Source organism: Salvelinus alpinus, chromosome 11 (assembly GCF_045679555.1).
Source record: "Salvelinus alpinus chromosome 11, SLU_Salpinus.1, whole genome shotgun sequence".
Classification (NCBI taxonomy): domain Eukaryota; kingdom Metazoa; phylum Chordata; class Actinopteri; order Salmoniformes; family Salmonidae; genus Salvelinus; species Salvelinus alpinus.
The window spans coordinates 59180359-59194169 of NC_092096.1; the positions used below are offsets into that span (position 1 = coordinate 59180359).

Below are 13811 nucleotides of genomic sequence, written 5' to 3' on the forward strand. Positions count from 1 at the left end.
CTGCCCTATGTTCACTACCTACTTCTGTCTGAGACGGCCATCATTGAAGTCGTTTGTGGTGACGTCAAAATGAGGGGTGTTGTTCAAAACAAAGTCAGTGATTTAATCGCCTCTAACCAAGCAGAGTATCAAAGACACATTTTCAAGACGCCGCTTGACCCACGTGTGTTCTGTCTCTGGCCCAACCCATCGTTAGAAATGTGTTTGCATGAGTAATGCCTAAGGAAATGCATTTCCAGGTCTCCTATCTGTGCTTGGAGTTCAGAAAAGCTAGCAGTGTTATTACAAGTCTTATTGAAACAGTAAAAGTTAAGGAAGTTATTCAAAAACCTCCAAATAACCTATAATTTCCTTTCTCAGAGCGTTAATAAAACCTCCCAGGAAAACTTGAAAGGATCCAGAGTAAAAAGTTCTCAGAACCTCCCTGCAACCTAAAAATAAAGGGTCCAGAACAGGTGAAATTTTCACTTCTGTTCTCAGAATGTTTAAAAAATATATTGGGTTTTACCAGGAAACAAGCTAGTTAAAATGCAGCGTACATAGGCCTACACAAGTCTATGAGAAAATGACCTGTGTTGTTATGCATATGAGGGTCATTCTCACAAAACTGGCATGACCCAAAAATTATCTGGTGTCATTTTTCACAAAATGTCCTCTTCGATCACTGAGAATACGATCTGTACTGATCTATTTCATAATTATTATGTTTTTTGATCATATATTATGCATTTTACCTATATTTTCACAACCAGCAATGCAAAAATTAAAGTAAAAAAAAGTAAGAAACTATTCAACTTCACATAGATTTTTTAACATTGGTCCCTAATTAAAAGGCATGAGTTAAACATAACACTGAAATTGTAAATATTTTAAATTCAATTATTAAAATGTATTTCGTAATCTAATCACTGTAACACAGCCTATTTGGAATATTTTTGTTGTTGTCATAATCACTTGTGTATACATGTTGTTTTAATGTACACATATTTGGATAGACTAAAAATAGTCACACTATCAGATTAAGCCAAAAATTCTAAAATATACGTTTTATTTTTCCTAATATTTCCTAAATATTGGTGCATTACGGTAATAACGAACAAGTTCCGGAGATGAGACTGCATGTTTCAGTAATGAGTGTTGCATAGTTTTCCATTGGAAGAACTGTACTGATCTCTATCAGAGATTCCATAATCTAGCAAATCATCAAAGTGTGTAATTTGTTCATCCCAAATGACTTGCATAATACTAAAATCACTGAGCTATCTGTTTTATTTGATTATTTGGATCCCCATTAGCTTTTGCAGAAGCATCAGCTACTCTTCCTGGAGTCCACAAAAAACACATACAGTGGGGAGAACAAGTATTTGATACACTGCCGATTTTCCAGGTTTTCCTACTTACAAAGCATGTAGAGGTCTGTAATTTTTATCATAGGTACACTTCAACTGTGAGAGACGGAATCTAAAACAAAAATCCAGAAAATCACATTGTATGATTTTTAAATAATTAATTTGCATTTTATTGCATGACATAAGTATTTGATCACCTACCAACCAGTAAGAATTCCGGCTCTCACAGACCTGTTAGTTTTTCTTTAAGAAGCCCTCCGGTTCTCCACTCATTACCTGTATTAACTGCACCTGTTTGAACTCGTTACCTGTATAAAAGACACCTGTCCACACACAATCAAACAGATTCCAACCTCTCCACAATGGCCAAGACCAGAGAGCTGTGTAAGGACATCAGGGATAAAATTGTAGACCTGCACAAGGCTGGGATGGGCTACAGGACAATAGGCAAGCAGCTTGGTGAGAAGGAAACAACTGTTGGCGCAATTATTAGAAAATGGAAGAAGTTCAAGATGACGGTCAATCACCCTCGGTCTGGGGCTCCATGCAAGATTTCACCTCGTGGGGCATCAATGATCATGAGGAAGGTGAGGGATCAGCCCAGAACTACACGGCAGGACCTGGTCAATGACCTGAAGAGAGCTGGGACCACAGTCTCAAAGAAAACCATTAGTAACACACTACGCCGTCATGGATTAAAATCCTGCAGCGCACGCAAGGTCCCCCTGCTTAAGCCAGTGCATGTCCAGGCCTGTCTGAAGTTTGCCAATGACCATCTGGATGATCCAGAGGAGGAATGGGAGAAGGTCATGTGGTCTGATGAGACAAAAATAGAGCTTTTTGGTCTAACTCCACTCGCCGTGTTTGGAGGAAGAAGAAGTATGAGTACAACCCCAAGAACACCATCCCAACCGTGAAGCATGGAGGTGGAAACATCATTCTTTGGGGATGCTTTTCTGCAAAGGGGACAGGACGACTGCACCGTATTGAGGGGAGGATGGATGGGGCCATGTATCGCGAGATCTTGGCCAACAACCTCCTTCCCTCAGTAAGAGCATTGAAGATGGGTCGTGGCTGGGTCTTCCAGCAAGACAACGACACGAAGCACACAGCCATGGCAACTAAGGAGTGGCTCCGTAAGAAGCATCTCAAGGTCCTGGAGTGGCCTAGCCAGTCTCCAGACCTGAACCCAATAGAAAATCTTTGGAGGGAGCTGAAAGTCCGTATTGCCGAGCGACAGCCCCGAAACCTGAAGGATCTGGAGAAGATCTGTAGGGAGGAGTGGGCCAAAATCCCTGCTGCAGTGTGTGCAAACCTAGTCAAGAACTACAGGAAACGTATGATCTCTGTAATTGCAAACAAAGGTTTCTGTACCAAATATTAAGTTCTGCTTTTCTGATGTATCAAATACTTATGTCATGCAATAAAATGCAAATTAATTACTTAAAAATCATACAATGTGATTTTCTGGATTTTTGTTTTAGATTCCGTCTCTCATAGTTGAAGTGTACCTATGATAAAAATTACAGACCTCTACATGCTTTGTAAGTAGGAAAACCTGCAAAATCGGCAGTGTATCAAATACTTGTTCTCCCCACTGTAGTAACAACAAGTAACAAAACACATACACTGACAGACAAGGTCAGTGAAACAAATTTAAAATACAACGATACACAAACAATACAACAAAAACAATACAAACAACTAAAAAATAATCAGTTTTCTTAAAGATAATTTCGCTGTTTGCTTGAGGAAGTGGAGATGAAAGGGAGTTCCACGCGATCATGGCTCTGTATAATACTTTGCATTGTCGTGAATTTGTTTTGGACATGGGGACAGTGAAGAGAACCCTGGTGGTATCTCTTGTGGGATATGGGTGTCTGAGCTGAATTTTATTTGATTATGCAGACAATCTGGAATTTTCATCACAGTATTATTTCTCATAAAAACTAGGAGAATCAGTTAATCTCTCATCAACCCTCAACCAGGAAAGACTGCCATGCATGTTGTTGATGTTAGTTCTGTATGTGCAGTTAAGGGCAAGGTGTGATGCTCTGTTTTGAGCCAGCTGCAGCTTTGCTAGGTCTTTCTTTGCTGCACTTGACAATATTACTGGACAGTAATCAACATGTGACAAGACCAGAGCCTTTACAACAAGTATAGTTGATTTTTGTGTCAAAAACGCAGAACATCTTTTTATTAACAGACATACCACTCCCCATCTCCACAACAACTTTGTCAATACGACTTGACCATGATAATTGACCATCCAATGTTTTACCTAGGAGTTTAGCTTCCTCAACTTGTTCAATGGTCACACACTTTCCGCACAACTCTAATTGAGGTTTAGGTCTTACAGAATGTTTTGAACCAAATACAATGCATTTAGTTTTAGATGTATTTAAGACCTGTTTATTATTAATCACACATTCTGATACTGACTGTAACTCCTAACTTCATGAGCTCACTGGCTTTAGGTGCTGACATGTAGAGTGTGGAATCATCTGCATACATAGTCATTCTAGCTTTGTGTAAGACCAGTGGCAAATCATTTGTAAAAACAGAGAAGAGTAACGGCCCAAGGCAATTGCCCTTTGGGTCACCGCACTGTACATACAGTATCTGATGTTAGAGAAGCTTCCATTGAAGAACACTCTCTGGGTTCTACTGGATAAATAACTCCCCAACCATGTGATGGCAGGTGATGTAAAGCCATAGCAAGTGACAATTTATGATCAATAACATCAAAGATTGCACTGAAATCTGACAATACAGCTCAACTATCATCTTATTATCCATTTATTTTAACCAATCATCTATCCTCTGAATAAGTGCAGTACAAGTTGAGTGCCCTTCTCTATTTGCACTGCTCTATGCATGCTCAAAGTCAGTAGTTAACTAGTTCTTTTAAAAATAGCATTTTTAGGCAGTGAAATTACTTTAGCTTCCTTCCACGCCTGTGGACACACACACACACACACACACACACACACACACACACACACACACACACACACACACACACACACACACACACACACACACACACACACACACACACTCCTTTAGGTTTTGGTTAAAGATATAGCAAATACGGGTGGCAATACAATCTGCTACCATTCTCAATAGTTTCCCATCATGGTTGTCTATACCTGGTGGCTTATCATTATTGATGGATAACAATAGTTTCCCCATCTCTCCCACACTAACTTGACCAAATTCAAAACAGCAACACTTCTCTTTCATTATTAGATATTTTATTTAAAAAATATGATGGTTCACTGTTCAATGTTGTCACTTCTGAGTTTTTCCACTTTACTAGTAGAATAGTCATTGAAATGATTGGTGATATTGGAAGGTTTGGTTATGAATGACCCGTCAACTTCTCGATTTCTTAATTTACAGCATGCCAACCAATCAGCTGAGCAGCCTGACTTATTTGCATAATTTATTTTAACAATATCATTTTTCAATTCATCGTCAATACAGGGTGCTCGAACAGTTCTCACAGTAAATGTCTTAACAGGTGTATGCGTGTCAACAATTGGCATGAATAATTTTACAAATACTTCCAGTACTGCATCTGGATTCACTTCCTTATACACATCAGATCAACATACATTTTTTTTTCATCAACAAAAGAGTCCTGAGAAAGCATTTTGTATGATCCCTTTCAATTACTTTAGGCCCAAACTTTGACACTTTGGCTTTCCTTGTTATTGCCACATTGTTATGATCACTACAGCCAATGGGAACTGATATTGCTTTGGAGCAAAGCTCTGCAGCATTAGTAAAGATATGATCAATACAAGTGGATGTCACAGATCCAACACTATTGGTATGCACTCTGTTAGTTACTAAGCAGTCAATGTTCAGGTCACCCAGAAAATAGACCTCTCTGTTAACATCACACACACACTATCAAGCATTGCACACATATTATCCAAATACTGACTGTTGGCACTTTGTGGAACATAGGGTGGGATATGGTCAAACGGCATAACACAATAGGTAACTGTGAATCAGGTAAAAATTGGGGATATCCTCCATTAAACGCCCACACCAGTAAGAAATCCACTTTTTTCGAGCTGAAAGAGTGGACAGAACTTACGCATGATGTTGCACAATGTTGTACGTCAAGTCATCTTTTTAGTCAAAGTATGATATATTTGGGCTTGAAGTGACAAAACTGAACTGCCTGCTTCGTTCCAATTTGTGCCAATGACGTGTCTTTTCCTATGAAATGACGTGTACAGTATTTTTAGACTACAATTTCGGGGCTGGGGTTTATTTGAATGGTACCACCCACCAGCATGGCATTGTTTATTAATCAGAAACTTCTGCAAAGTTAGCGAGTCACCAGTGCGCTGAGTAATATAATAGATCAGCTTTGGCTACAGCGAAGATGGTGGATAAACGAAGATAGTTCACTCAGGCCGTTTGCAATAGCAGCTGGGTCTGGTCTACTTAGTTCATTGACTTTCATTGAACCAGAAAAAAACAGCAAGTGGGGTGTCTCGCTGCCTCTTCTGTCTGTGGCTAGAGTTTTTTTTGCTTTAGCCTACGTTTGGCTGCCTGCCTGTTTATGCACCTCCACTTTTTTTTACCAGCAAATTATCATCATCTATTGGATAATTTGTCAAGTTTAATTTATTCTTGCGCTAGTCTTGCCTAAATTGTAAAATTGTGTGTGAAACGATTGCATTTTGGAACCCGGATACAACGGATAACATTAGTTGCCAGAGTATGTGAGCGGAGCATGCCCAATTTGACTGGAGCGAGTTTCCCAAAGGCTGGAGCGTGGCTAAATATTTTCATAGAGAAACTGATTAAACACACAGGTGCAAAATCAAGGCGCCTTACAAAGATGAGGAAGACGGAGAGCAGTGATGTAGTGTGCACAACTAAATAATCATTGTGGAATCTGAAGACAGGTGAAAGCATGATGGTGTAAGTTATTACGTGCACATGCTAACAGAAAGGAACAAGGTGTTTAACTAGCTAAATGTGTCATTGTAGCGAAGTATTTATCAAAGAACAAATCAGATCTCTTAAAAGTTTCGTTCATTTTCGTTCTATTATCTCTATACAATAGGCCTGACATTCTCTTTCAAGGAGCTTTCAGTTTTGATAGCGTTATTTTGCCTAAAACCCTTTAGGCCTACCTAATAAATATATATAATTAAAACACGCATCTCTGCCCAGCTTGGCAAGAGTTGCCCGAAGGGTGTTCGGCATCCCCAGTCTGCAAGCACGGAGAAGGTATTCCACTCCAGCCACCATTGCATAAGCCTGAAGCCAAACTCGTGTTTCTAAAAGTAAATTCAAAGGCATTGTAGACTGAGCCTAATACGGCATTAAGTAAGTCATGGCCTATATGCGCAATTTATAGACTAATGATTTAATAGAATGAAATGGTTAAATACTGAGCGCTTAATGTTCCTGCCACTCTAGTGTGCCTACTCACAAATGCTTCACAATTTATTTATTTGTAGGCTATATCCTTCAAATAATTGAAATAATAATATAGCCTAAAGTAATTTATTGTCGTTCCTTAGGCTACCTGTCTGGCCCCTGGCCTATTTAGTGTTTATATGCAGTTTAATGTGACATGTAACCTATTTGAAAATGTAGCCTATTTGAAATGTCTTACAGGCACCTTTTCATGTTGTTTATTAAAACCATTTTCATTCAAATCATATGGTTTGGTTTCAATACTTCAAAACCAAATGGTAGATCCAGGTAGTCACAAAAATACATGGGTATTGGTTAAATGGTGATTTTAATTAATTGAACGAATTTTGAGCATTTTGTTCTGTGAGCAAGGAGCGTTTTTTCGCGGAGTTGTTGGAAAGACTGTGGAGCGCAGGCGCGGTGCTGCTCTGTGAGATATAGGATTTCCGACCGCTCAACTCCTCTCACATATTTTGGTCAGTGCGCTACTTGTTATTTCTCCACTACACGTGGAAAAAACTCACGACGTTCCCACCCCCAATTCGTGAATATGTATTAGCAGCCTGCTTCATTTTTCGGAGATGGAACCTAAAGGACAATTTCTGCCGTCGAAATAGAGGCGGCATTACCCTCTAGTGGGGGCCTTTAAGTGGTGCGATTGCTCTTTGCTGAAACACACACACTGCCGATTGCGTCTTAAAGTTAAATGGTGTTTAAACACACCATATTTCTTGACAAGCCCTACGTAAATCAAAGTTACCAACACAGCACACCCATTGACTATACATTCAAATAGCTTAATATCATTACCGAAATTAAGCTTCTCATTACTGAAACAGACCTTTAAATGGTGTGGTGATGAGAATTGTGTTTTTTGTAATGAGGCACTTAGCTCCGTGTGCAAATAATAGGAGACACCCATTATGAGTCAGCAAATAATTGACCACATCACTAAAGCCCGTTCATGCCTCCATGTTGGTAAGTTAATGTTTCTGACTTTCCCAATTTGAGCTTTTTAGCTGTTTCAGTAATGAAAAGGCCAAGTGGGGTGAAGGGGGTGTTTGAGAATAAGAACCTCATTCTGAAGGCATATGAGCGAATACATTTACTGTGGTCATCTACTTCTTTAGATGATGCATCATGGGTGAATAAACCTTTGTTTATAAACAGATTGGAGTTTTTACATGAACTTGAAAAAGTGTTATGGCAATTACGGCACACACTGTTTTACGTAATAAATATTATAGTTTGATGTAAACTTCAACTATTATATCATTTTTATGACTTATGAACAAACTACAACAACATATTATTGCATTTTATAAAATTACCTGAGAATTTAATCCAGACGCATTTCGGTATAGAGAATTTGGGGCAAAAATGTCAAAATTCAGGGAAAAAATGTAGAATTAGCCCATCTTAGTCTTCAGAATGATAGTTGATTTTTGCAGATGCATCATGGTTTTGTAACTCAATTGGCTACAGACATGTTTAAAACTGGTTTCATGAGAATCACCCATGAGTGAACCTTTAATCCTGACTGTGACGCTGGAAAACATTAGTTGTGTGTTGTGGCTTATTTGATTGTTCAGCTGTGGTCTAGTGTGAACAGATAATACCCTAATCTAAACCGGGGCTGTGGGCAGAAATCCAGGCATCCAGAGATAAACCTAAACAAACAACACACATTCAACATGATCAATTCAATGTCCATTGCATTTGAAGTCATTTTTCTACCACATAATTCCCACCCTCAATGTTAGAGAAATCACCATAATCCCCACATGGGCCACCATCTTGCACACAATTAGTTGGACGTTGAGTCAATCCATTATTGCACGTGTGTAAGAATAATTGGCATAGTTGTCATAGAGAAACCTGCTAATACATGTGAGAAGCAAATCTTTAGACATCACAGGAGGGGCTGGAGGAAGACCTAAGGGAGTGTTAGGCCCCCTGGGGGAAAATGTTTGAAGAGTGTCAACATGTGTCTCTGGACCTCTGTCAGCAGTTATTAAACAACCAACAATTTATTAACCCTTTATTCAAAAATTATTAGGTGCAGTACCAACCTTTTAAAAATCGGCAGCACCCCTTTGTGGAAAACAAGTAGAACTGCACTATCACCACTAGGTGATAGCCTTGATGGAGACTGAAATATAACATAAGATACACGGTATGAAGAGTATTGCACCTTTCGTTTGCATTTCAAGGTTGCAACTCTGTAATTTGACTCCTTCCTTGTGAGCACATAATTGCTACACTGTGGCAATTGTCCCATCAAATTACTGGTATGTTTTGGGCTCCACCCGGGTCCCCAGCTCAGGCGAAGAAGATTAATTGAAAATGCGGAGCCGCCACCTCCCTCTTATGAACTGACCTGCAGTGGAATAAGCCAACCCCCCTCGTCGCCAGGCCCGTCCCCTGGCCTAAACCGGCCTCCCCGCTACTCCAACAGCTTGAACACGCCTGGGCACTGCTTTACAAAAGGCCTCAGCAGAGGAGGAACTATTAATCTCTCCAAAGCCTCAAGAGAGAGCCGCTGGTAGGGCCGCTGTGAGGCCCCTGGGGCCACTGACAGAGCTTAGAGCCCAGAGCTCCACAGTGGGGACCACTGGGTCTTCGTTTGGCCCCTGATCAAACAGACTGGGACAGGACAAGGGCACACGACTATGTACCTGTGCCATTTGGCAGATGGATGTCACTGTGTCTGCCAGGGATGAGCCATGCCCTAGAGAGACTGGGCATAGGTGGCATAATGCAGAGGGTTGGTTGTGGGGATTCGGAAAGGCAGGGATCTGGCTCTCTGAGACACTTTGACCCCAACAAGGTAGTGCAGCTTAAAATATAATTAAAAACTATTGAGAGAAAAAAGTCTAACACCAGGTAAGTCTCTGCAGGTGTCACCTTGCAAATACAGATATTGTGATTCCTGGCCATAGCCAACTTCTGCTTGTAATGAAACCCCATATATCAGTCACATCAATCATAATTACAGTAGTCTACACCTGGTCAGGACATGGACACACGACTTTTCAACTGTACACATCTGGGGCTGGACACCTATTTCACACCTTCTGACTTAAGTCTATTAAATTTATGGTGGCTGCAAACCGGAAATGCTGCTCAGAACAACTCATTCTCTTCCTGGTAAGGAGTTCCCGTATTCTGTATGTGCTATGTGGATTAGGGGATGAGAGAACGCCACAGACTGTGAAATTGCAAGATTTTTATCAGGGTTGCAGCTGTGCTCAACCCTCAGCCTTAATCCTGCCAGGGTACAGAGAAACAACCCAAGTGGGAGTCACAGGAAAGTATGTGTGTGTGTGTAAGAGGGGGAAGGGTGGTCACCAATGGGGAAAACTCCAAATACTTGCTCCTGCAGAGTTGCTTGAGTGCCCTTCTCTATTAAATGCCAGGAGAGTTCTACCTCAATCGGACTCACCTGTTTAAATAAAGGATAAATCAAATACAATTTAATGAAGTTAAGTACGATAGATAATTTTCAATGAGTGTCTACAAAGTCATAATGAAAGCTTTTCAATCATTTCTGCTGCAGAGGAAATCTATCAAGGTCAGATTAAAATAAAAAAAATTAAAAAAACGTGAGCTATCTTAATAGCTTGAATCAGAGCATCTTGAGCCAAGCAGCATAGATCTATAGAATGACAGTTGTAAGGTCCGCTGTATCTACAACTCCTAACGCTTTTGGGGGAAGTATATCTTGTTGTGTAGTTATCAACAGTTTGGCAGCAAACCAACTTTAAACTCACCTTGAAAAACAGAGAAGTCAATTCTCACAAAAATTCTCACCCAGGGAAATGAGAGATGTCATTCATAAATTAATTGCATTTATGCTAAAGTGATGGCCAAAGATTTGATGAAAACACATTTTTATTATTCGTAAAAAATAAAAAATGATACGTTTTATGTTGACAACACAAACTAACCTTCTCCTGTAAAAAGCTCCCTCTCTCCTAACTGTGCGGCATGATACGTTTATGCATGATCAACCATGACCATGGTCTAACTCCCCCACCACCATGCCCTGACAGGGAAGACAGAAGGAACTATGCTCAGCAGGTGACAGACAAACATATGTCTCTGATGCCACGGGGTCTTGCAGCCTGGGCTGGATCATCTCCAAAGGCTAACTGGCAGGACCAAGTAGGAAGGATGGGCTTTAATGCATATTATTCGCAAAGAGCATGGTCGATCACGAGAATGGCACCCAGCGTGTACCCAGCTGCTTGGTTGGCAAACAGCTCCGACTGATGCCAGGGTTTCTAGACAAGGGAATCTGGTTCAGCAGACAACCGTTGTGGAACGTTGTATTAGACATACCATGAATAGAATATGTGATTCCTTATTCTACATATTAAAAGGGGAATGTTTGTTCTACAGATTATATTTCTATGTGAACATTACACATTGTACCCTGCTGATTGCGGCCCAAGCCAGGGGTTTGTGTTTAACCCTGTATTAATTAAAATTCCCTACAAAAGACTATACATTCTTTGCAACAAGCCATTTTCCCTTTTAGTTAGACCCATTCCGGCTGCTGTATTGTACCGCTGTGTCAATGAACCAGTGCTTTGGTACGACAACATCAGTTTTTTCAATAGTCACCATCTCCAATAAGAACAAAATCCTTAAAACCCCGTATGGCTTCCATGTTTATCATTATGCACCCCAAACATTCACCACCTTAATTAACATGAATTAAAAAATCTTCCATCATAGACTTGTACAAGTGACTAACCTGTAAATCACTGCTTTGTGATGCTGCCCTCTGGCTGCAGATGCCTGTACTGCAAGGAGCTGAACATGTACATGGTGATGTTTCCCCTATGTACAGATCTTGGATCAGCTTCCCCTCCCCCAATCCAATCCTTAACCATTAGTGGGGGAAATTCTAAACTGACCCAAGATCATAGTGTAGGGACAACTTCGTCCCACTCACCATAAACTGATAAGAGAAACAGACCTCTTGAGAACCCTTCGGTCTATAATGTCGACAGTCTACTGTACATGTTTTTTCCCCAAATCCAGTCTTCCAGTCCTCACCTGATTCAACTCATTGAGGGCTTGATGATTAGTTGATTCTGGTGTACTCGTCTGGGGCCACAACAGAAATACGTGAAGTACGTCACTTATGACTGTTGCCTATTTCTGCATTAATCTGTTTTTTGTTCAACCTGCATGTGAGTAGTAGAACCAGATTATATGGCTTAAAGGCCAACTTAGTGATAAGAACACTCACTTATCATTCAAACTGGTATGCATTGGGTCTTGAAGAATATCACTTAGACATGCCTCAAGATTTGGCATGGGTACCCAGATCCTCAAAAGGTTCTACAGCTGCACCATCAAGAGCATCCTCTTTTCTCTGTATACATCAATGATGTCGCTCTTGCTGCTGGTGATTCTCTGATCCACCTCTACGCAGACGATACCATTCTGTATACTTCTGGCCCTTCTTTGGAAACTGTATTAACTAACCTCCAGATGAGCTTCAATGCCATACAACTCTCCTTCCGTGGCCTCCAACTGCTCTTAAATGCAAGTAAAACTAAATGCATGCTCTTCAACCGATCACTGCCCGCACCTGCCCGCCCGTCCAGCATCACTACTCTGGACGGTTCTGACTTAGAAAATGTGGACAATTACAAATACCTAGGTGTCTAACCATATAAACTCTCCTTCCAGACTCACATTAAGCATCTCCAATCCAAAATTAAATCTAGAATCGGCTTCCTATTTCGCAACAAAGCATCCTTCATTCATGCTGCCAAACATACCCTCGTAAAAAATCCTACCGATCCTTGACTTTGGCGATGTCATTTACAAAATAGCCTCCAAAACTCTACTCAGCAAATTGGATGCAGTCCATCACAGTGCCATCCGTTTTTGTCACCAAAGCCCCATATACTACCAACCACTGTGACCTGTATGCTCTCGTTGGCTGGCCCTCACTTCATATTCTTCGCCAAACCCACTGGCTCCAGGTCATCTATAAGTCTTTACTAGGTAAAGCCCCGCCTTATCTCAGCTCACTGGTCACCATAGCAGCACCCACCCGTAGCACGTGCTCCAGCAGGTATATTTCACTGGTCACCCCCAAAGCTTATTCCTCCTTTGGCTGCCTTTCCTTCCAGGTCTCTGCTGCCAATGACTGCAATGAATTGCAAAAATCACTGAAGCTGGAGACTCATATCTCCCTCACTAACTTTAAGCATCAGCTGTCAGAGCAGCTCACAGATCATTGCACCCGTACATAGCTCATCTGTAAATAGCCCATCCAACTACCTCATCCCCATATTGTCATTTATTTTTTTACTCCTTTGCACCCCAGCATCTCTACTTGCACATTCATCTTCTGCACATCTATCACTCCAGTGTTTAATTGCTAAATTGTAATTACTTCGCCACTACTGCCTATTTATTGCTTTACCTCCCTTATCTTACCTCATTTGCACACACTGTATATAGATTCTTTCTATTGTGTTATTGACTGTACGTTTGTTTATTCCATGTGTAACTCTGTGTTGTTGTTTGTGTCGCACTGCTTTGCTTTATCTTGGCCAGGTCGCAGTTGTAAATGAGAACTTGTTCTCAACTGGCCTACCTAGTTAAATACAGGTGCTGCTTGTGCAACGTCCTTTCGCTGGGTCTACTTTTAAAATCCATCTACAAACAAAAATTATACAACAGTTATACCAATGATTAAACAAGCAAACTTCTCAAAGCAGCTAGGAAATGATACAATGTTCTTGTTTGATGGGACCTATAAGAGTATGGAAAGCCATAGAGTTAATATAAAGCATTTTTAAGCAATAAGGCACGGGGGGTGTGGTATATGGCCAAGGGCTGTTCTTAGGTACGACTAGGGTTGCTAGACCTTCACTTGAACTCTGTTGAACTCTGCATCCAGCAAATGAGTAGATAAAGCATGTATGGTAGGAGGGGTGTATGCTGGGCGAAGAACATTCAGAAATCTCTTCCAAT

General features: G+C 40.7%; 1 pseudogene; it reads right to left on the bottom strand.

Moving 5' to 3' along the window:
- The window catches only part of LOC139533347 (uncharacterized), a 59801-nt pseudogene that overhangs the window by 7443 nt on the left and 38547 nt on the right, over positions 1-13811 (bottom strand).